The sequence below is a fragment of the Stomoxys calcitrans genome, chromosome 1, assembly GCF_963082655.1.
Source record: "Stomoxys calcitrans chromosome 1, idStoCalc2.1, whole genome shotgun sequence".
NCBI lineage: Eukaryota > Metazoa > Arthropoda > Insecta > Diptera > Muscidae > Stomoxys > Stomoxys calcitrans.
Window position 1 is genome coordinate 228,743,568 of NC_081552.1, and position 22,583 is coordinate 228,766,150.

Here is a 22,583-nt window from a genome sequence, read left to right on the forward strand (position 1 = left end):
ATAGGTCTTTGACTGATAGATATCGAATCGACAAAACTCTGACCGATATATAACTGACCGATAGTTCTCTAACCAATAAGTATCTGAACCGAAAAATCTCTGACCGATAGGTGTCTAAACGATAGGACTCTTACCAATAAGTATCTGACTGATAGGTTTTTGACCTATTGGTCTCTGACCGATAGATGTCTAAACGATAGATCTATAACCGACAGGTGTCTAACCTATTGGTCTCTGACTGATAAGCAGCTGACCGAAAAATCAGTAGATTTTTGACCAATTGGACTCTAAGCGACTTGTCTCTGATCAATAGGCCTCTGGCTGATAGGTGTCTAACCAATTGGTCTCTGAACGTTTAATCGCTGACTAAGAGATTATCATCCGATATGTCTCTGGCCGATAGGTTATTATTAATAGGTCTCTGATAGATAAGTCTCGAACCGGTATATCTCTAACGAAAGATCCAAACTATTGGTCTCTGATCGATAAATCGCTAACTCGAGGATAGATCTCGTCAAAATAGATCTGTAACCAAAAGGTGTTAAACCTTTGGTGTCTGACCGATATATGTCTAAATGATAGATCTTTAAGCGAAAGGTGTCTAACCTTTGGTCTCTGACCAATAACTCGCTGACTGGAATATCACAGACCTATATATCTTCCACTGATAGGTTTTTGACCATGTTTCTGACTCTGGCCGATAGGTCTCTCACCTACATGCCTCTGATCGATTGGCCTCTGACCTATATTTCTCTAAATTATAGATCTGTAACCGAAAGGTGTCTGGCCTTTGGTCTCTGACTAATAACTCGCTAACTGGAAGATCATAGACCGCTATATCTTTGACCGATAGTTTTTTGACCAATAGTTCTCTGATTGATAGGTCTCTGAGTGATTGGTCTCTGAGTGATATGTCTCTGATCGATGGGTCTCTACCCCATAAGTCTTTGACCTATAGGTTTTTGACCAATATGGTTTTGATAGTTAGATCTCTGACCGATAAGTCTCTGTCCGATAGCTCTCTGACCGATAAGTCTCTGAATGATAGGTCCCTGGTCGATAGGCCACTGACCGATAAGTCTCTGATCGATAGGTCTCTGATGGATTGGTCTCTGATGGATAGGTCTCTGACCGATAGGTCTCTGACCGATAGGTCTCTGACCGATAGGTCTCTGACCGATAGGTCTCTGACCGATAGGTCTCTGACCGATAGGTCTCTGACCGATAGGTCTCTGACCGATAGGTCTCTGACCGATAGGTCTCTGACCGATAGGTCTCTGACCGATAGGTCTCTGACCGATAGGTCTCTCTTCGATAAGTCTCTGACCGATAGGTCTCTGACCGATAGGTCTCTGACCGATTGGTCTCTGACCGATAGGTCTCTGACCGATAGGTCTCTGACCAATAGGTCTCTGACCGATAGGTCTCTGACCGATAGTTCTATTATCAATAGGTCTCTGACCGATAGGTCTGTAATGGATTGGTCTCTGACCGATAGGTATCTGACCGATAGGTCTCTGACCGATAGGTCTCTGACCGATAGGTCTCTGACCGATAGGTGTCTGACCGATAGGTCTCTGACCGATAGGTCTCTGATCGATAGGTCTCTGACCGATAGGTCTCTGACCGATAGGTCTCTGACCGATAGGTCTCTGACCGATAGGTCTCTGACCGATAGTTCTCTGACCGATAGGTCTCCGACCGATAGTTCTCTGACCGATAGGTCTCTCATCGATAAGTCTCTCATCAATAGGTCTCTCACCAATAGGTCTCTGACCAATAGGTCTCTGACCGATAGGTCTCTGACCGATAGGTCTCTGACCGATAGGTCTCTGACCGATAGGTCTCTGACCGATAGGTCTCTGACCGATAGGTCTCTGACCGATAGGTCTCTGACCGATAGGTCTCTGACCGATAGGTCTCTGTTCGATAAGTCTCTGACCAATAGTTATCTCATCGATATGAATAATGAAAAATGTATTTAAACGGAAAAAGCCAGGGCCACCTTAGCGCAGAGACAAACATTTCCGCTTATAACGCTGAGCTCCTGGGTTCGAGTCCTGGCAAAATGCTGGCAATATTTGTGAGGAACTATGCCATGCCATAGAGGTTATGTAATAACGTGTCCTTAAAGAGGTGTCGAACTGTAGCAGCTCTTGGCTATAAAATTGAGGTCTTGTATCGTTGAGCTTAAACTTGATTGACATTGATATGTGAGAAGTTTGTCCCTGTTCTTTAATGGAATGTTCATGGTTAAATATGCATTTGCAAAGTGTAAGACTACCATATTTCCAGTCGCTCCAGTTTCACCTGGAGGCTTGTCGACAGCTCTGGACGTCTATTGTTTAAGTCTGTTTACTCGGGAAGGTCGCCGAATGTTACGGATCAAAATTCTGTGCGATATTTGCAGATGCAGCGTCTTTTTGTAGAGTTGTATATCTGCTTGAAACTCTGAAAGGTTTCAATGTCTGCCCACAATGCGTTTTTTATTGGAAAGTTGTTGAAAGTTGTTTGCTGGTAAGTTGTTGACATAACTGATTGGGCAAATCAAATGTAAGGAAGTTGCCTAAAAATATGGGGACGTGCTAGGGAGTGGGCTAAGAATCTGGTATAAATGCTAAATGTGTTACATCGATCGATCTAATTTTCGATTTAACATTCTATATAAACTTTCATTTTGTCTTCCTGAGGATGCTGATTTCAAGCCACTGTGCATCATTGTTCCCTGGTTGCCATACAAAAACCTTGCATATTTATAGCAAATGTGTGTGTGTGATTCGCAATATTTGCGAGAGTGTCAGTGCCCTGTACTCTTGTATATGCTCATGTATTTTTAATAGTTTGATGCTATTGTTGTTGCTTTAATTATTTCCATTTTTATTAAATTAATTGCTTTCGTCTTTTTTGATGCTACTGCTAGATTCAATTGATGCTCACTTATTTTTTTTCTTCTTCATTTTCCATGAATAAAAAACTGCAATACTGCAACACTTAAATGTGGAAGTTTGCAATCCTCCATTGTTGCAGATTTTGATATATTTTTTGATATAAGTCATGCAGCTTTCTGTGGGGCCTTTGCCGCCTTAAGGCCCCAACTTTTGTTGAGTTGCAATGAAAATAGCTTTTTCTGGATTCGAATTCTGTAGGATAACAACTCTCTTCTTTACCTTTGGTTTCGAAAATAGTATCAGTTGGTAACTATCGTTTATTTTCGTGGGTAAATCAATAGGTGACATCTGTCGCCCGCTAGAGGGCGCCAGATCTCTTACATTGTTGTTGTTATAACAACATAACATCCTATGTCTTATTAAGGGGCTCTTTGAGCACCACATTTTAAATGTGCTGAAAATTACCACAAATGCCAGAACCGCCTCCATCATCGGTCGGTATCGGTGAGGTATAACCGGTTTCATGGAGTGGCTACATTTCCGATCTCCCTCTGGCCTCACTTCACTACGGGAGTATAGTCATACTGGGTTATGTCGCAAGGTGCTGTGCGAACATAGCCAGCAGTCGGTCGCAAGCGTCGTCGACGTCGCCTTCTGCGTCCCCGTCGTCGGACTATGTGACCCCCAACCTGTTCAGTACGGCAATATACGCAACAGCAGCATCCCAGCCCAAATATTGATAGACCAGTGCCGGGAAATGTTTAATTTTTGCAACTAAACTGCAACGGTCTTCGTGGCAAGATCGATGAGATTATGGATTTCATGAGTCGGAAGAACATATTGGTCGCAGCGATCCAGGAGACAAAGTCGCAGCGATCCAGGAGACAAAGCTGACCAAAACCTGCAGCTGGCCCAGTTGTGAATTTTATGAGCCGGAAGAACATATTGCTCGCAGCGATCCACGGTACAAAGCTGACCAACACCGGCAGCTGGCCCAGTTGTGAATTTTGTGAGCCGGAAGAACATATTGCTCGCAGCGATCCACGGGACAAAGCTGGCCAACACTTGCAGCTGGCCCAGTTGTCACCGATACAATGTGCTACCTAAGTGTAGACCCATCTCGCCTGCGCCTGGCGCTAGTGACCCATACATGGAGTGCATGGGGATAGCAGTCAGGTCCGCTACTGCCAAGATAGATCTGTACATACCGCCGGTTGGTAGCTGTGTCCCGATTAATGGCCAAGCTTACAACCCCGACATAAGTGGGTTACTATCTGGCCATAATCGTCTGGTTCTAGGGGACTTTAAGGCGCATCTCACTTCGTGGTATTCTACCCTAGGTACCGACCAGCGTGGCTTAGCTTTGGCGGAGCATATTGAAGGCTCCACGTTTTGCACGGTGAATAAGGATGCCCCCACTAAGATAACAAGGAGGTGCAGCAGCTCGCCAGACATTTCCATTGCATGCCCTGATCTCCTGAGTGACATATCCTGGCAAGCCGTCATCTCTTTGGGGTCAGACCACCTCCCCATAATTCTCACCATCGACCGACCACCCGACTTCATAACCTCTGAGCGCCGGACGTCTATCAATCAGAAGAAGGCCGTTTTGGGCAGGCTTCAGAGAGTATGCCAATCGCCGCTTCAGTGAACTGCCACCCGTATCCTGGCAAACCGTCATCTCTTTGGGGTCAGACCACCTCCCCATAATTCTCGCCATCGACTGACCACCCGACTTCATAACCTCTGAGCGCCGGACGTTTATCGATCAGAAGAAGGCCAACTGGGTTGGCTTCAGAGAGTATAACAATCGCAACTTCAGTGAACTCCCACCCGTATCCTGGCAAACCGTCATCACTTTGGGGTCCTCTTAATTCTCACCATCGACCGACCACCCGACTTCATAACCTCTGAGCGCCGAACGTTTATCAATCAGAAGAAGGCCGTTTGGGCTGGCTTCAGAGAGTATAACAATCGCCACTTCAGTGAACTCCCACCCGTATCCTGGCAAACCGTCACCACTTTGGGGTCAGACCACCTCCCCATAATTCTCACCATCGCCGGACGTCTATCAATCAGAAGAAGGCCGTTTTGGGCAGGCTTCAGAGAGTATGCCAATCGCCGCTTCAGTGAACTGCCACCCGCATCCTGGCAAACCGTCATCACTTTGGGGTCAGACCACCTCCCCATAATTCTCTGAGCGCCGGACGTCTATCGATCAGAAGAAGGCCAATTGGGTTGGCTTCAGAGAGTATAACAATCGCAACTTTAGTGAACTCCCACCCGTATCCTGGCAAACCGTCATCTCTTTGGGGTCAGACCACCTCCCCATAATTCTCGCCATCGACCGACCACCCGACTTCATAACCTCTGAGCGCCGGACGTTTATCGATCAGAAGGAGGCCGATTGGGCTGGCTTAGAGAGTATAACAATCGCCGCTTTAGTGAACAGCCACCCGCATCCTGGCAAACCGTCATCACTTTGGGGTCAGACCACCTCCCCATAATTCTCACCATCGACCGACCACCCGACTTCATAACCTCTGAGCGCCGGACGTTTATCGATCAGAAGAAGGCCAATTGGGTTGGCTTCAGGGAGTATACCAATCGCCGCTTCAGTGAACTGCCACCCCCCTCGGAGGCATCATTAACGCAGCAGCCGCTCGCTTTATACCAGCCGGTCGAATACCCCAAGTGCGGCCCAATTTCCCGGCGCAGGCAGTGGTACTCCCAGATGTGCGTGATAGGATTCGTTGTATGGACCTCACTAATCCCAGAATCAGCGAGCTTAAGCTGGAAATATACAGGGTAGTCAACGAACATAAGCGGAATTTGTGGCTGGAACACTTGGAGCAATGTAACTAGGCACCGGTTTAGGCAAGCTGTGGGAGGCAAGACGGGAGTCAGGACCTCAGCCACTTTTGGCGACATAACCGTGACTGATCCGAAGAGATGCGCCAGGTTGTTCAAACGTCAATTTATTGTGCTTCCCGAAAGAGACGGAAGGAAAGCCATTCGTCGGTTTAGTGATCCCGAGCCGATGAACAGCCATCACAATTTACCGTGGGCTAAGCTACGTTATGTCATCCGTGGCGCCAAATCATACAAGGCGTTGGACGCCGACGGAATCTCTACATTGATGTTGAAGAATCTGGATCCACCTGGAGTACCTTACTACTGTTCTCAACCTGTCACTCTTGTAGTTCCCGATGTCTGGAAAATGGGCAGAGTGATGCCGCAACTAAAGCCTGGAAAGGACCCGAGTTTGGGGTAGTCGTACAGACCGATCTCCCTTCTCTCACCAGTGGCAAAGACGCTTGAGGCATTGCCCCTCCCGAGCCTCGTAGGAGAATTTCCATTTGCCGAGCATCAGCATGGATTTCGAAGACTGCATTGCACAACAACAGCTTTGCGCATGCCACACCGCACATATTTGCCGTGGCTGCAATCAGCCCAGGCCATGTGATAGGAGGGTCTTCGTGGCACTGGACCTATCGAAGACATTCGACACATCCCTCTAGCCAGGCCTGAAACGCTGGGTCGCGAATTATCTGTGTGGTCGCCAGTGATTTATGGATGATTTAAGGAAAAGAAGTCGAAGCACCGTAGAGTAAAAGGGGGAGTTCCCCTTGGCGGGGTGATATCTCCGGCACTGTTTACCCTCTACCTATACGCCATTCCACCCCCTCCAGACGGCAGACGGAGATTGTATCACATGCGGACGATGGTACGATCATGGCATCAGGCCTCCCACCCATTGTTGACATATGCGATAAGTCAAACGTCTACCTCAACGAACTTGTCTCATATTTCGCTGCAAGAAATCTCAAGATATCTGCCACCAAATCCGCAGCCGCCTCAACTCTTACAGAGCAAGGATTGATGCAGACGTGCAAGATGTATCATGCCACGGCATGATACACGTCACCTGTTTAACTGCCCAGCCAGACCCACTCGACTCAGACCCAGATCCCTTGGCCCTCAACAGAATCAAGCAGACGAGAGATAGAACACAACAAACTGCAACAACAACAACAACAAATGACTCCATCTTCAATTGCTTTGTGGTATTGCAATACCTTTTAATCTAATTATTCTCAAATGTTATTTATTTTTATTTTAAAGTTTCTATTAATTATTTAATTGTTGTATGTGCATTTGTGTGTAACACAGACCGACCGACCGGCCGGCCGGGCTGTAGAAATGGTGGGGGGTAGTCAGTGAATGGTGATGAGTGCATGACCAAAGATCGTGGTTTCGTTAATAACGAAGTGTATTCGAGTATATCTCTCATATGTGGTCGGCACTTTGTCAATTTGTGTTTGTACATTATTTTGTTGTTGTTGTTTTTTTTTGTTTTGGCTTAGCTTTGCCTTTTGTCGTTATATTTTGTTGTATTATTTGTTTTGTCATTGTGTGTGTGTGTGTGTGTTTTTTTTTTCTTTTGTTATTATTATTATTTTATTAGTTTTGTTGAATGGCTCTTGCGGTTGGATTTTCTTGTACCAGTCTGTGACGGTGTAAGTCCCTCGCAATATTTTCACTGACAACGGTTACTCCCGCTTTTATGGGTGATTGGGAGGGGCGAGGGTTAACTTTTACTTTTTTTGTTTGGTTTTTGATTTGTATTTTTTTTTTGTCATACTATTATAATGCGGTAAACTCGAATCGTTTTATTTTACATTATTTCAAGTTGATAGTAGTTTTACATTGTTGTCCCTCACAATTGGATAATAACAATGTCATCATTTTCAAACATTTATTATTCGCTTGCCTAAAATTATTCGCTTTATTTTTTGGAGAGTTATTCTAAAGTTTGCAAAAGTTCCACAGTGGATAAAGTTGAAAAAAAAACCATAATTTTTATACCCCTCACCATAGGATGGGGGTATACTAATTTTGTCATTCTGTTTGTAACACCTCGAAATATTCGAAATCAACCCAAGAAAAATCCTGGATGACCGGGGAGATTCGCATTATTGGGAAAGAGGTCCGGAGACTTTTTAACAGAGCACGTCGTAAAAAAGCGAAAGTATACGGCGCAAGGACTACAATAAGATTACCAGAGCGGCAAAACGTGCCTCCTGGAAGCTTTTCCGCGAACAGGTCGATAGCGTTTATGACGCCGCCAAGATACAAAAAGTTTCTCTTAAAAACCCATGTCCAAACTGAAACTTAAATAGACGACATGGGAGTGAGAGCAGAGAGAGCAACGGAGGACATGTTCAGACTTTTGATGAAAACCCATTTTCCACAGGATACGAAGGGACTTACGGAGACACCGGAATCTAAGGGGTAAGGATCCGAACGATTTTTGCAAAAGGACCGAAAGGGTCTTGCGTATGGCATATGACAGGGCTAGACCCAGAGGTCTCAATGTTAACCCAGAGTAGACTGAAATATGCCTGTTCACGAGGAAGACGAAGGTGGGCCAATTTAAGGCACCACGTTTACTCAATAAGACGATTTCGATAACTGACAAGGTCAAATACTTAGGTGTGATCTTGGACAGGAAACTGAATTGGAAGTGTCACACTCGGGAGCGTACTGAGAAGACTCACAGATGTTGGGCATTATGTAGATGGGTCGTAGGCTCCAAATGGGGCCTGAATCCAAGGATAGTCCACTGGCTCTACAGGAGCGTGATTAGACCAATACTTACTTACGCCTCAGTAGTTTGGTGGACTGCTATGGAGGAAAATTGCAACATAAGGACCATACAACAGGTTCAGAGAACATCTTGTCTTGGCATGGGCGTGTTTTGAGGACGACGCCCACTAGGATTATGCCACACGGATTATGTCTGAGGCATCCACTGCGGCTATGAGACTTAAGGCGATGGGAGAATGAATTGAGGATGAGAGCAGCTCATACCATCGCGGTATAATCGAGCTGACGATAGGAAATCTGGAAGGAAGGGAAGAGTTTTCCGATCGTATACCTGAGATGAATCTTGAAGTCGAGTGCGAGGCAGTGCTGCCATCGGCACAGTCTTGGATTGACGTTACCCTAGTATTGCCATCTGGAAGATCATGTTACACGGATGTATCAAAGCTAGAGGAAAGAGTGGGCCTGGGGATGTACATTGAGAACCCAGGGACTGAGATCTGTTTTAGACTGCCTGACCATAGTACGGTCCTGCAGGCGGAGATCCGGGCGATCATGGAATGTGTGAAGTGGGGTGGTGCTAACGCGAGGACGTCGAGTGTGAACATCTTTACGTAGAGTAAAATTGCCGTAAGAGCAATAACAACCAGGACGGTAAGGTAAGGAACAGTCTTGCAGTGTAAAAAGGAGATTAACACCATAATTTATTATTACTTCAAACATTAAGCCAAAACCAACCCACTGTAACTACTACTTAAATTTGGGTGGTGCTGGGCTGACTCAGACACTATGCAGCAACAGTACTGCTACACTTGCTGGTGTGAGTAAAGAAAAAAAAAAAACCAAATGCCAAAACACACAAGGGAGCTAGGCGCTCTCTTAAAAATTCCAATCAGAAGATAATAAGGCAGCAAAACAAGCTCTAGCCATTGACAGAGAAAGAGAATTAACAACTAAAAGAAGAAAAGCAAATAAAGAGAGCAAAACCGAATTAAAAAAGTTAGGATGAAGAAAAAATTAAAAAAAAAACTTTCAACACAATGCAGCAACGCAAGTTATTAATGCCTTATTGTCGAAGTTCCTAGCATCAGGCATAAAAAGTCCCCACAGTTTAAGAGATTTCTAAAAACTACTGCCTTTATTGAAGTTGATGAGATGTTTCTTCTGTTTTCTTGGAGGTCATCATTAGAAAACAATATGCCGGTATTTAAGTTAACTATACTTTATTATTAAGAGTAACCAAACAAAGAGAAGTAGACCTACGAGAGAGAAAGACTGCGAGAGCAAATCCCCATTCAATGAATATAGTCATGCGTTGTGAGCCCGCAGCAGCAGCTGCTGATGTTATTTTCTTGCCATTACTGCCCCCATACAAACCGGCTGTTTTTGTTGTGCTCTTGCATGGTGTGCGTCGCTGCTTTTGGCTGACGTCGACTGCATGCGATGACTCTGCCTTGTTTTGATGTGTTTTTGGGGGGCTTTGGCGAAAATGATTTCAGTCTTTACTGAGTTGAACTACAAGTAGGGTTGTTGTTTAAGCATAGTAAAACAGTGTTGCTCGCTCGCTCGCTCGTCGGAAAGTGTTGTAAAGTGGAAAACAGCAAAAATACCAAATATTCAACAAAAAAAAAAGAAGAAACACAAAAAAGTTTGAAGACACACACACACACAAATGTATAACGCGGCGCGCTAAACAACAGATATTTTTAAAGGTCGTTGTTGTCGTCGTCGTCTCCATTGCTTCAGCTGCTTCTTCTTCATTTTGCGTGCTACCATCGTAGTTTTTAGTCTTTGTCGTCTCATTGTTGTGTCTCGAAAGCAAAAGAATTCCATTGCAAAAAAAAAAGTTTACAAAAAAAAAGTATAAATAAATTAAAAAATTATTTTTATTATAAAAAATAAATTTTCTTAAAAAATCAAAAAAAACACCAAAAAGCAAAGTGAAATACAAAGTGCAAAAGGAAAATTGATTTATAAAAGGTTATACATTGTCCAGCTGGAATCATATATTTTTTGCTATTAATTAGTTAATAATTAACCAAATATTTAAAACAAATTGTGCTTTGGTTTTTCTAAGATTTTTTTCTAATTTTCTTGCTTGGTTTTTTTTTGCAAAAATAGAAAGTAATTCTTGTGTGTTTGGCCATATTGTTGACGTGTTTATTTTTTGCAATTCCGTTTAAATCTCCTTCCGTGTGTCACCGCTGTCGTTGCCGTAGTCGTCGCCGCCGCCACCACCGAAACCACCTCTTGCTGACAAACGCTTTCGCCCTCTCTTTCGTTTAGTCAACGCGTGTGTTTATTGTTTTTTTTTTTTTTGTTTTTTTCTTTTTTGTTGGCTTTTGCCTTTGTGTTAGTGAGTCCATAAGAAGATTTACAGTTGTTGTTTTTGTTATTGCTTTATAAGGCTGTTTTATTTATTATTATTATTATTTTTTTTTTTGATTTTTTTCTTCGGTCCTATTGTCTGTATGCGGTATTTTTATTATTTTGATAAATTTATGGTGCGGTTTTGTGCAAACAAAAAAAAAAATGAAAGCCAACAATAACACTCACAAATATTTGGAAATCTAAAAGTCTAAAGAAAACAAAGCAAAGTAAATCACCTTCAGTAAAGGGAAGAAAGCAAAAAGCCAAGTCAATAGCCACGAACCGTTATTTTGCCAATTCCCCACATTGTTGTTGTTGTAGTCGTTCTTCTTCTATTTTGTTATTAATCATTATTTCTGTACGGTCCACTTTATAAAAACCCAAAAACACACAGCCAAACAAGGTTCGCTTTAATTCTCCAACTTCAAAAGTCTAGCAAGTTGTGCAAAAAAAATAAATAATAAAAAGAACGGAACAGAACATTCAATCAACACCCCACCCAACAACCAACCAACCCACTATCCCATATAACCACACAAGTGTATCGCCCAAGTATCAGCAGTTGTAGCAGCAGCAGACAGCAGCTTCAGAAAGCAATCAAAGCATTCTCTTCATACCTCTACGAAAGTGCCAACCAAACAAATAACTTGTATTTATTTTTTGTTTTTGTTGTTCTTGTCTGCCATCATAGTCTTGTCTTTGCAAAACCCCCCCTCCCACCCCCACAACAAAACTCCCCTCGGCAAACACCCGAGGAAATAAAAACACAAATCAAACATACCAACCAAGCAGTCAACCCAGCAACCAATAACAACAACAGCAGAAGCCGCAGTAGAGTATTTATCTAGTTTTTCTAAAACTCTGTGTGTGTGCTCTTGATTTAACTCTCCCGCCGTTGCCGTCGTCGCATCAACCACAACACCAACTTTCATCAAAACATCTTCGTCAACATCTTCAGTCGTTGGCATTTGGCAGCGACATCGTCATCATCGTTAACCGTTAACGCCGTCGTCGCCGTCGCAGTAGTTGTGTACGTTGTTGTTTTTGTTAAATAGTTGTTTGAATTTTAAATCGTGGCATCTCAAGAAACAACGGCATACCGAAAGAAAACGTGAAAAGTAACCGCAAAAACATAGCTCCCAGTTGCCCCAAAACAAAAACAAGTGTTTCACTCTCTCTCTCTCTCTCACGCTCTCTGTTTGATAAGCTCTGTTGTTATTCTCTGCCCCCCCCCCCCCCCCCCCCATGCTGGCATAGAGACGCAAACTCTCCTTAGCAGAAAAGAAATACAACTCTTTAGTTGAAGCAAAGAAAAAAAAAAGAGAGAAACCTCTTCCATCCATTCTTCAAAAGAGAAATCTAAAATAAAACTCTTTAAATTAAGTCGTCGCCGTCGTCGTCTTCGTCATCACCATCATTATCATCTGAGATAAGAGGTAAATGTATGGAAATATTAAATTTTGGTGTTTTTTCTTCTTCTTTTTTGTTTGAAATTTTGTTTTACTTACTCTGTATAAACAATATGTTTGCCAATAATTAAATTTTTGTTTTATTTATTTTTGTCATTATTCCTTTTTATTTTGCGTTTCATTTTTGTGTTCTCGACTTTTTAGCTGTGTATAATTTTTTTTTGTTTTTTGATAAGCATTGCAAAAAAAAAAAAACAAAATTCAATTGAAATTGAATCATCAATTAGAGAGGTTTAGTTGATAAAATCCCACTGCTATGAAAATGTATTAAAAATAATTCCATTTCGTTGCTTTTATGGAATTTAATCAAACATATGTTTGGCAAAAACCTTATCAAAAGGTGTCGATTAAGACATAAAAACTAATAAAAAGTTTGAAGTTAGTGAAATGGAAAAAAAGAATTGAATTTTAAAGAAAGTTTTATCAAACATATGGTTGAGAGATAAGAAGTTAAGGCAAGATTGGAATTGCGAGTTTATGGGAATTTAAGATTAAAAAAGTTGTATTTTCAGGCATCATAATGGATGGTCTAGTCATGTTGGGTTGCGAACCTTGGTCTTTATGATTTGACTTTGAGATTAAACCACAGCTACATCAAACATTGTTCGGGTCTAGAAGCCATAAAATTTTCTTTCAATCTAACGGGATTTTTTTGAGAGTTATATACTGAACTGGCATTTGGGTCGCCAGTACTGCCATGGCTCGCAAGCACCACTAGGGCGTCACCCATGTCTGGCTGATAGTAAGGTTCAAGGGGTTCCAGTACAACAATCAACACGAGGGATTGGCGGATCACTCCAAAGTTTTCGACACGGTTGAACACCTGAATTTGTGCATGCAACTACGGAATTTTTATACCCTCCACCATAGGATAGGGGGTATACTAATTTCATCATTATGTTTGTAACACCTCGAAATATGCGTCTAAGACCCCATAAAGTATATATATTCTTGATCGTCATGTCATTTTAAGTCGATCTTGCCATGTCCGTCCAACTGTCCGTCCGTCCGTCTATCTGTCAAAAGCAAGCTAACTTTCGGAAAAGTAAAGCTAGCCGCTTGAAATTTTGCACAAATACTTTTTATTAGTGTAGGTCGGTTGGGATTGTAAATGGGCCATATCGGTCCATGTTTTGATGTAGCTGCCATATAAACCGATCTTGGGTCTTGACTTCTTGAGCCTCTAGAGAGCACAATTCTCGTCCGATTTGATTGAAATTTTGCACATGGTGTTTTGGTATCACTTTCAACAACTCCGCTAAGTATGGTTCAAATCGGTCCATGTTTTGATGTAGCTGCCATATAAACCGATTTTGGGTCTTGAATTCTTGAACCTCTAGAGAGCGCAATTCTTATCCGATTTGATTGAAATTTTGTACATGGTGTTTTAGTATCACTTCCAACAACTGTGCTAAATGTGGTTCAAATCGGTCCATGTTTTGATGTAGCTGCCATATAAACCGATCTTGGGTCTTGACTTCTTGAGCCTCTAGAGAGCGCAATTCTCGTCCGATTTGACTATAATTTTGCACGTAGTGTATTGGTATCACTTCCAACAACTCCGCAAAGTGTGGTTCAAATCGGTCCATGTTTTGATGTAGCTGCCATATAAACCGATTTTGGGTCTTGAATTCTTGAACCTCTAGAGAGCGCAATTCTTATCCGATTTGATTGAAATTTTGCACATGGTGTTTTGGTATCACTTCCGACAACTGTGCTAAGTATGGTTCAAATCGGTCCATGTTTTGATATAGTTGCCATATAAACCGATCTTGGATCTTAGATTCTTGATTTGGCTGAAAATTTGCACGTGGTGTTTTGGTATCACTTTCATCAACTGTGCCAGGTATGGGTCAAATCGGACGATAACCTCTTATAGCTGCCATATATACCGATCTTGGATCTTGACTTCTGGAGCCAATAGGGGGCACAATTCTCATCCGATTTGGCTAAAATTTTGCATGAAAGGTTATGGCTTCCACCAACTGTGCCATGTACGGGTGAAATCGATGCATAACCTGATATAGCTGTCATTTAAACCGATCATAAGTCTTGACTTCTTGAGGCAAAGAGAGCGCTATTCCAATAGCTGCCATATATACCGATCTTGGATCTTGACTTCTTGAGCCACTAAGGCGCGCAATTCTCATCCGTTTTGGTTAAAATTTTGCGCAAAGTTGTTTGTTATGACTTCCCACAGCTGTGCTAAGTATGGTTCAAATCGGTCCATAATCTGATATAGCTGCCGTTTAATCTGGGATCTTGACTTCTGGAGCCAATTAGGGGCGCAATTCTCATCCGATCTGGTTGAAATTTTGAACAATGGCTTCTCCCATGACCTTCAACATAAATGTCCATAATGGTCTTAATCGATCTATAGCCTGATACAGCTCCCATATAAACCGATCTCTCGATTATGCTTCTTGGGCCCCTACAAGGCGCAGTTCTTATCCAAATGGTCTTGGGCAAACTAGCCAACCACGGATATATAGGACTCGGTTTGTTTGTTCCGTATAGACTTAAAAACGGAAGAACCGATTTTCTCAAAATTTTCGCATATTGGTCTGAAAGGAAACATAGGCTTAAAATTTTTCGGTATCGGAAGGGGGATGGACCCTCCCCTTTATGCCAAAAACCCAATCCAAAATCTAAAGTGAACCGATCGGGACAATATATGTATCAAATGAAAGGTATTGGAGAGTAGAATACGAATGTGGTATTTGAATTTGGGTCTAACTACCCATCGGGCCGCCCCAAACCCCAAAACTCCTCCAAACAGACATATTGGACGTTCATTTCAATATGGGGCTCAAATGAAAGGTATTTGGGAGTAGATTTCGAATCTGGCATACAAAATCAGATCGAAGTATAGGTAGTCACGCCACCCTTCAAAAACGCCATTAGACCCATTATGACTATATGTTACTTGGTGGAACCGATTTTCTTAAAATTTTCATAGATTTTGTGCGTTTGTCTGGGAGGAAACATAGGCTATATAATCTTTAGATATCGGGTGAAGGCGGATCCTCCACCTTACCCCAAAAACGCCACCCATATCCGAAAGTGGTCCGATGTGCACAATTAGGGTATGAAATGAAAGGTATTGAAGACCAGAAAACGGATATGGCATTAAAATTTGGGTCCAAGTACCCAGCGGGCCTTTCCAACGGGCCTCGAAGTTCATGTCAATATGGGACTCAAATGAAAAGTATTAGGCAGTAGATTACAAATATGGCATAAAACATTAGGTCCAAGTAATGGGAGGTCACCCACACCCAAGTATCCTTCAAATGGGCATATTAGCCGACCATGGCTTTATGGGGCTCAAATGAAAGTTATTAGGGAGTATATTACGAATATGACATTAAAATTTGCGTTCAACTCTAGGTGGCGCTTTTCCTTTTAAAAATACGTCAAATGGGTTGTTTGACCCATGACGTCAATATAGGACTCAAATGAAAGGTATTTGAGAGTAGAAAACGAATTTGATATCCAATTTTTGGAGCCAAGTGTTTTGGGGTACGCCCTAAAGCACCCCCTAAACTGAGCTTTTCGTTGGGAATAAAGAACAAATTTGTTATTTTTTTTTCTGTGCAAAGTTTAGGTGGCCGCCCCAGCCCCAAAACACCCTACAAACGGTTCATATTTACCGGTCATGCCAATATGGGGCTCAAATTAAAGGGAGTGGAAGTGCATTTCGACTCAAATATGGATGTCTGAGGTGCCATCCCTCCCCTAATGAAAACATTACCCTAAGAAAGAACATTACCACCAGGAACCGAGAAGGGGCAAATTCTCACACATCAATGCGTGCTTTCCGATTCAAGTTTAAATCCAATGATAAGGGACCTCTTTTTTATAGCCGAGTCCGAACGGCGTCCCGCAATGCGACACCTCTTTGGGGAAAATTTCTTAAATGACCATGCATGGCATTGTACCTCGAAAATGTCGCCAACATTAAGAGGGGATAAGCACCACTTTGTCCGATGTTCTCGCAAGGATAAGAACACGTTCAGCGCCATAGGCTACAAAGGCACGAATTCGATATCCGCACATTCAGGGCGAAGTGTCCCCACCCTAAAAAGATGTTAGAGAGTTAAAGAAGGCGCAGCGGAGCGGGGCCGGTCCAGCTAGCATATTATAAATTTCACGATTTATAAAAAAGAACGCGAAGACTTTTTTTTATACTTCAAACTTTTACATCAGAAACTTGAACGAACGAGTTTAAAAATTCCAAATGTTTAGGGAAATAACTGAGGCACACCTACAAATAACGGGACAGTAAAAAAACAGTAAATAATACACGTAGATAGAAAATATTGAGGATTAATCAGGAAGGGTACACAACCGCACTTTATTTTGTCCAACAGTGTATCTCCAATCGCATCATTCCTTGTTTTATCCATCATTCCTTATTTGCCAAAAAAGAGATAACGCGCAAAGAACTCAACAAATCCGATCCATGGTGTAAAGTATATAAGAATCAGTCCCGGCCGGACTTAGCACGCTCTTACTTATCTCTCCCTCTCACTTTACTCTTTATCAGCAACCAGTTTTAGTTTTGAAAAAAAAATTGAGAATTTTAAAATGTAAAACTTTGAAGATTTCCTGAAAATATTTTTACAGCTCATATAAGGGTTAACCAAAAGCATCTACCGCAACTATGGTCGTTTAAACTATTGGGTTGCCCAAAAAGTAATTGCGGATTTTTTAAAAGAAAGTAAATGCATTTTTAATTAAACTTAGAATGAACTTTAATCAAATATTCTTTTTTACACTATTTTTCTAAAGCAAGCTAAAAGTAGCAGCTGATAACTGACAGAAGAGAGAATGCAATACAGAGTCACAAGCTGTGAAAAAATTTGTCAACGCCGACTATATGAAAAATCCGCAATTACTTTTTGGGCAACCCAATAGAAATTTCGATGTTCAATGGGGTTATTTCAAACTCTCGTTGTGGAATATGCCTTTGAACTCGAAAATGTTAATAGTTTTTGCTTCTTTTCCCTTTCACACTCCTATAAAACAGAGTGCATTGATCCCCTTAGTAAATTAAATTTAAGCAGAAAATTCTCGGCTAAAAAATTAAAACATATTTTTTTTTATACCCTCCACCATAGGATGGGGGTATACTAATTTCGTCATTCTGTTTGGAACACCTCGAAATAAGCGTCTGAGGCCCCACAAAGTATATGTAGTCTTGATCGTCATGTCATTTTAAGTCGATCTACCCATGTACGTCCGTCCGGCCGTTTGTCTGTCTGTCGAAAGCACTCTAACTTTTGAAGGAGTAAAGCTAGCCGCTTGAAATTTTGCACAAATACTTTTTATTAGTGTAGGTCGGTTGGTATTGTAAATGGGCCATATCGGTCCGTGTTTTGATATAGCTGCCATATAAACCGATCTGGGGACTTGACTTCTTCAGCCTCTAGAGGGCGCAATTTGTTTCCGATTAAAATTAAATTTTCCACGACGTGTTTTGTTATGATATCTAACAACTGTGCCAAGTATGGTTCAAATCTGTCCATAACCTGATATAGCTGCCATATAAACCGATCTTGGGTCTTGATTTCTTGAGCCTCTAGAGGGCGCAATTCTCTTCCGATTGGAATGAAATTTAGTACGACGTGTTTCGCTATGATATCCAACAACTGCGCCAAGTATGGTTCAAATCAGTTCATAACCTGCTATAGCTGTCATACAAACCGATCTTGGGTCTTGACTTCTTCAGCCTCTAGAGGGCGCAAATCTTATCCGATCTGGGATCTTGACTTCTTGAGCCTCTAGAGGGCGCAATTCTTATCCGATTTGGCTGAAATTTTGCATGAGGTGTTGTGTTATGACTTCCAATAACCGTGCTAAGTATGGCATAAATCGGTATAGAACCTGATATAGTTGACATATAAACCGATCTTGGGTCTTGACTTCTTGAGCCTCTAGAGGGCGCAATTCTTATCCGATTGGAATGATTTTTTCCCACGACGTGTTTTGCTATGATATCCAACAAATGTGCCATGTATGATTCAAATCGGTCCATGTTTTGATATAGCTGCCTTATAAACCGATCTGGGATCTTGACTTCTTGAGCCTCTAGAGGGCGCAAATTTTATCCGATTAGAATGAAATATTGCATGATGTGTTTTGTTATGATATCCAACATATGTACCAATTAAGGTTCAAATCGGTCCATAACCTGATATAGCTGCCATATAAACCGATCTTGGGTCTTGACTTCTTGAGCCTCTAGAGGGCGCAATTCTTATCCGATTAGAATGAAATTTTGCATGATGTGTTTCGTTATGATATCCAACAACTGTGCTAAGTATGGTTCAAATCGGTCTATAACCTGATATAGCTGTCATATAAACCGATCTTAGGTTTTGACTTCTTGAGCCTCTAGAGCCTCTAGAGGGCGCAATTCTTATCCGATTGGAATGATTTTTTCCCACGACGTGTTTTGCTATGATATCCAACAACTGTACCAAGTATGGTTCAAATCAGTGTATAACCTGATATAGCTGCCATATAAACCGATCTGGGGTCTTGACTTCTTGAGCCTATAGAGGGCGCAAATCTTATCCGATTAGAATGAAATTTTGCATGATGTGTTTCGTTATGACATCCAACAACTGTGCTAAGTATGGTTCAAATCGGTTTATAACCTGATATAGCTGCCATATAAACCGATCTGGGGTCTTGACTTCTCCAGCCTATAGAGGGCGCAATTCTTATCCGATTGGAATGAAATTTTGCATGACGTGTTTCGTTATGATATCCAACAAATGTGCCAAGTATGGTTCAAATCGGTCTATAACCTGATATAGCTGTCATATAAACCGATCTGGGATCTTGACTTCTTGAGCCTCTAGAGGGCGGAATTCTTAACCGATTAGAATGGAATTTTGCATGATGTGTTTCGTTATGATATCCAACAACTGTGCTTAGTATGATTCAAATCGGTGCATGTTTTGATATAGCTGTCACATAAACCGATCTGTGGTCTTGACTTCTTGAGCCTCTAGAGGGCACAATTATCGTCCGATTTGGCTGAAATTTTGCATGAGGTGTTCTGTTATGACTGCCAATAACTGTGATAAGTATGGCGCAAATCGGTATAGAATCTGATATAGCTCCCATATGAACCGATCTAGGATCTTGACTTCTTGAGCCGCTAGAGGGCGCAATTTCTATCCAATTGGAATGAAATTTTGTACAACGGTTTCTCTCATGACCTCCAACATACATGTCTAATATGGTCTGGATCGAGCAGTAGCTGGATACAGCTCCCACATAAACCTATCTTCCGATTTTGCTTCTTGAGCCCCTACAAGGCGCAATTTTTATTCGAATGAACTGAAATATTACACAATGACTTGTACAATGTTCAGCATTCATGTATGGTCCGAATCGGACAATAACTTGATATAGCTCCAATAGCAAAACAGTTCTTTTTCAATATTCTCTGTTTGCCTAAAAAGAGATACCTCACATAGAACTCGACAAATGCGATCCATGATGGAGGGTATATAAGATTCGGCCCGGCCGAACTTAGCATACTCTTCCTTGTTTTTCGTTTGCCTCTTAGCATTTCTCTGATTTACAATTAAAATTCACTATTTTTGCCGTTTTATTTTCTCCACATTAAACCGTGCATAATGATGATGTTGTTCTGCATGCATTCGTTCATTCATTCATTCACTGATTCACCTAAAGCCGAAGGTGCAAATTAGCTTTAGGTTTTTATTCATCATTGCTTTGGCGGTGAATCAGCTGATTTCATTCCCATAGGGTGTTTTTGTAAACATTGGCAAATAAAACTATGCATATCATCGCACATGTACGCCTCATAATGTTATGTAAATAATAAACTTACTAATTAGCATAAATTAAAGTGGTGCCTTTTTGTAGTTTTCATTTCAACACTAAGATCGGGTTGTGTGAATGAGACTGAATATTTGTTTAATGTGTTCGCGCAGCAACGCACCTAAGAATACAGCATAAATGTTTGATATGGTCAAAAGAAAGAAAGAAAAAAAAAGTAACATAAAATAGACCAACAGTTTTTCCCTAAGGTTGCGAACTTGGCTTTTGTTTAGTCTGTGGAAAATAGTCGGCAATCAGAATATATTGGGTTGCCCAAAAAGTAATTGCGGATTTTTCATATAGTCGGCGTTGACAAATTATTTCACAGCTTGTGACTCTGTAATTGCATTCTTTCTTCTGTCAGTTATCAGCTGTTACTTTTAGCTTGCTTTAGAAAAAAAGTGTAAAAAAAGTATATTTGATTAAAGTTCATTCTAAGTTTTATTAAAAATGCATTTACTTTCTTTTCAAAAATCCGCATTTACTTTTTGGGCAACCAACTAACTGTGATGTACAGCTTATATTCATATTATTTGGAAACTAGCCATCATAGCATGTTAGGTTAGGTTAGGTTAGGTTTAAGTGGCCGTCTGCCATCCGACTCACTTGGACGTTTTCATCCATTGTGATACCACAGGAACAGAAGAAGGAAGATGTCTTCCAGTTCCTACCGTTGAACCATCCACATCGCTTTAAAAAGCCCAATAACTTGCGAATGTTCAAATTGCAAATTTTGCCCATGAACATTCCACTAAGGAACAGGGGCAAACTTCTTACACATCAATGAGTGCAGTCCGATTCAAGTTTAAGCTCAATGATGTCCCTTTTATAGCCGAGTCCGAACGGCGTGCCGTACTGCGACACCTCTTTAGAGAGAAGTTTTACATGGCATAGTGCCTCACAAATGTTGCCAGCATTAGGAGGGGAAAACCACCGCTGAAAAAATTTTTTTCTGATGGTCTCGCCAGGATTCGAACCCAGGCGTTCCGCATCACAAGCGGACATGCTAACCTCTGCGCTACGGTGGCCTCCGTAGCGAATGTTCACATCCACTAAATCAGACGCGTTCTCAAAGGAATGAGAACCTAAAGTGGGTGGAACTCCTTCTGACTTCTAGTGCGGGATACACACACAGAAGGTGTTCTATGGTCACTTCTTTTTCGATGTCCCTACAGCTTCTGCAAAACTCGTCGCTGGCAACCTTCAGTCTGTCTGCATATTTTCCGATTAGACAGTAACCTGTCATGACGGACGACACAATGACTGAGACATCTGTTCTAGTCAATGACAGCAAAGCAGTAGAACTCTTCAAGTCCAGATGAGGCCACACAGTTTTGGAATGCTCGCAAGCCCCTCTTTGTGACCATCTATCATTCGTGGTCCTGAAAACTTAGCTTACGTGTCCCTAAAGGCATACCCACAGGTTCCAGTGTCCCTGGAGTGTGTAGGGTAGTTCCTATTCTCGCAAGCTCGTCTGCTTTAGAATTCCCTGGGATATCTCTATGGCCCGGCACCCAGAACAGATGAATTTTGAATTGTTCAGCCATCTGCGACAGTCGAGGGCGATTTTTGTGTTCAGAAATACACTCTCCAGGGATTTAATGGCTTCCTGACTATCTGAGAAGATATTTATGCCAATTGTCGTAATGACATTATATCTCAGTCATTCCACCACTTTCTTAAATGCAAGTATCTCTGCTTGATACACACTGTAGTAGTGGGGTAACCTCTACGATATGACCAATCGGTTCTCTCAGGAATAGTGGTACAGTAATTTTTATCAAAAAGCGGCTCAGGTAGGGTGTAATCCACACTGCCTGGAACATCGGATATTGTATCAAAGATAACACAGAGTCCGCAACCGCCTCAAGACCAAAGAGAAAGCTCCCTTAACCTCATGGCAGTGGTCGTTGCAATTTGTCCAGCCACAATGTCCAGAGGCATTAGATGTAGTATTAAATTCAGTGCATTAGATGGTGTCGTCCTGAGTGCGGCTGTGATGCACAAACAAGCCATCCTTTGGATGCGGTTAAGTATTGAGCAGTAGGTGGATTTTTGAAGCGCCGTCCACCAGACCACAACACCATATAGCATACAAGGTCTGACAACTGTCTCAGTGCGGCTGTGATGCACAAACAAGCCACCCTTTGGATGCGTTAAGTATTGAGCAGTAGGTGGATTTTTGAAGCGCCGTCCACCAGACCACAACACCATATAGCATACAAAGTCTGACAACTGTCTCAGTGCGGCTGTGATGCACAAACAAGCCACCCTTTAGATGCGGTTAAGTATTGAACAGTAGTTGGATTTTTGAAGCGCCGTCCACCAGACCACAACACCATATAGCATAATAGGTCTGACAACTGCAGTATATACCCAATGCATT

The 22,583-nt window shown here is 41.9% G+C and overlaps 1 protein-coding gene across 5 annotated transcripts in view; it reads left to right on the plus strand.

The window, feature by feature from the left end:
• The window catches only part of LOC106088372 (protein alan shepard), a 1,012,027-nt gene that overhangs the window by 755,328 nt on the left and 234,116 nt on the right, over positions 1–22,583 (plus strand). Inside the window, exon 1 of one of the 5 annotated variants that reach the window (XM_059361232.1) lies at positions 12,100–12,301. The exons of the other annotated variants lie outside the window; for them this stretch is intronic. The gene's annotated coding sequence lies outside the window, so the exon portion shown is untranslated. Of the gene's footprint in view, positions 1–12,099; positions 12,302–22,583 lie in introns of those variants that run through there. 5 annotated transcript variants of the gene reach the window in all.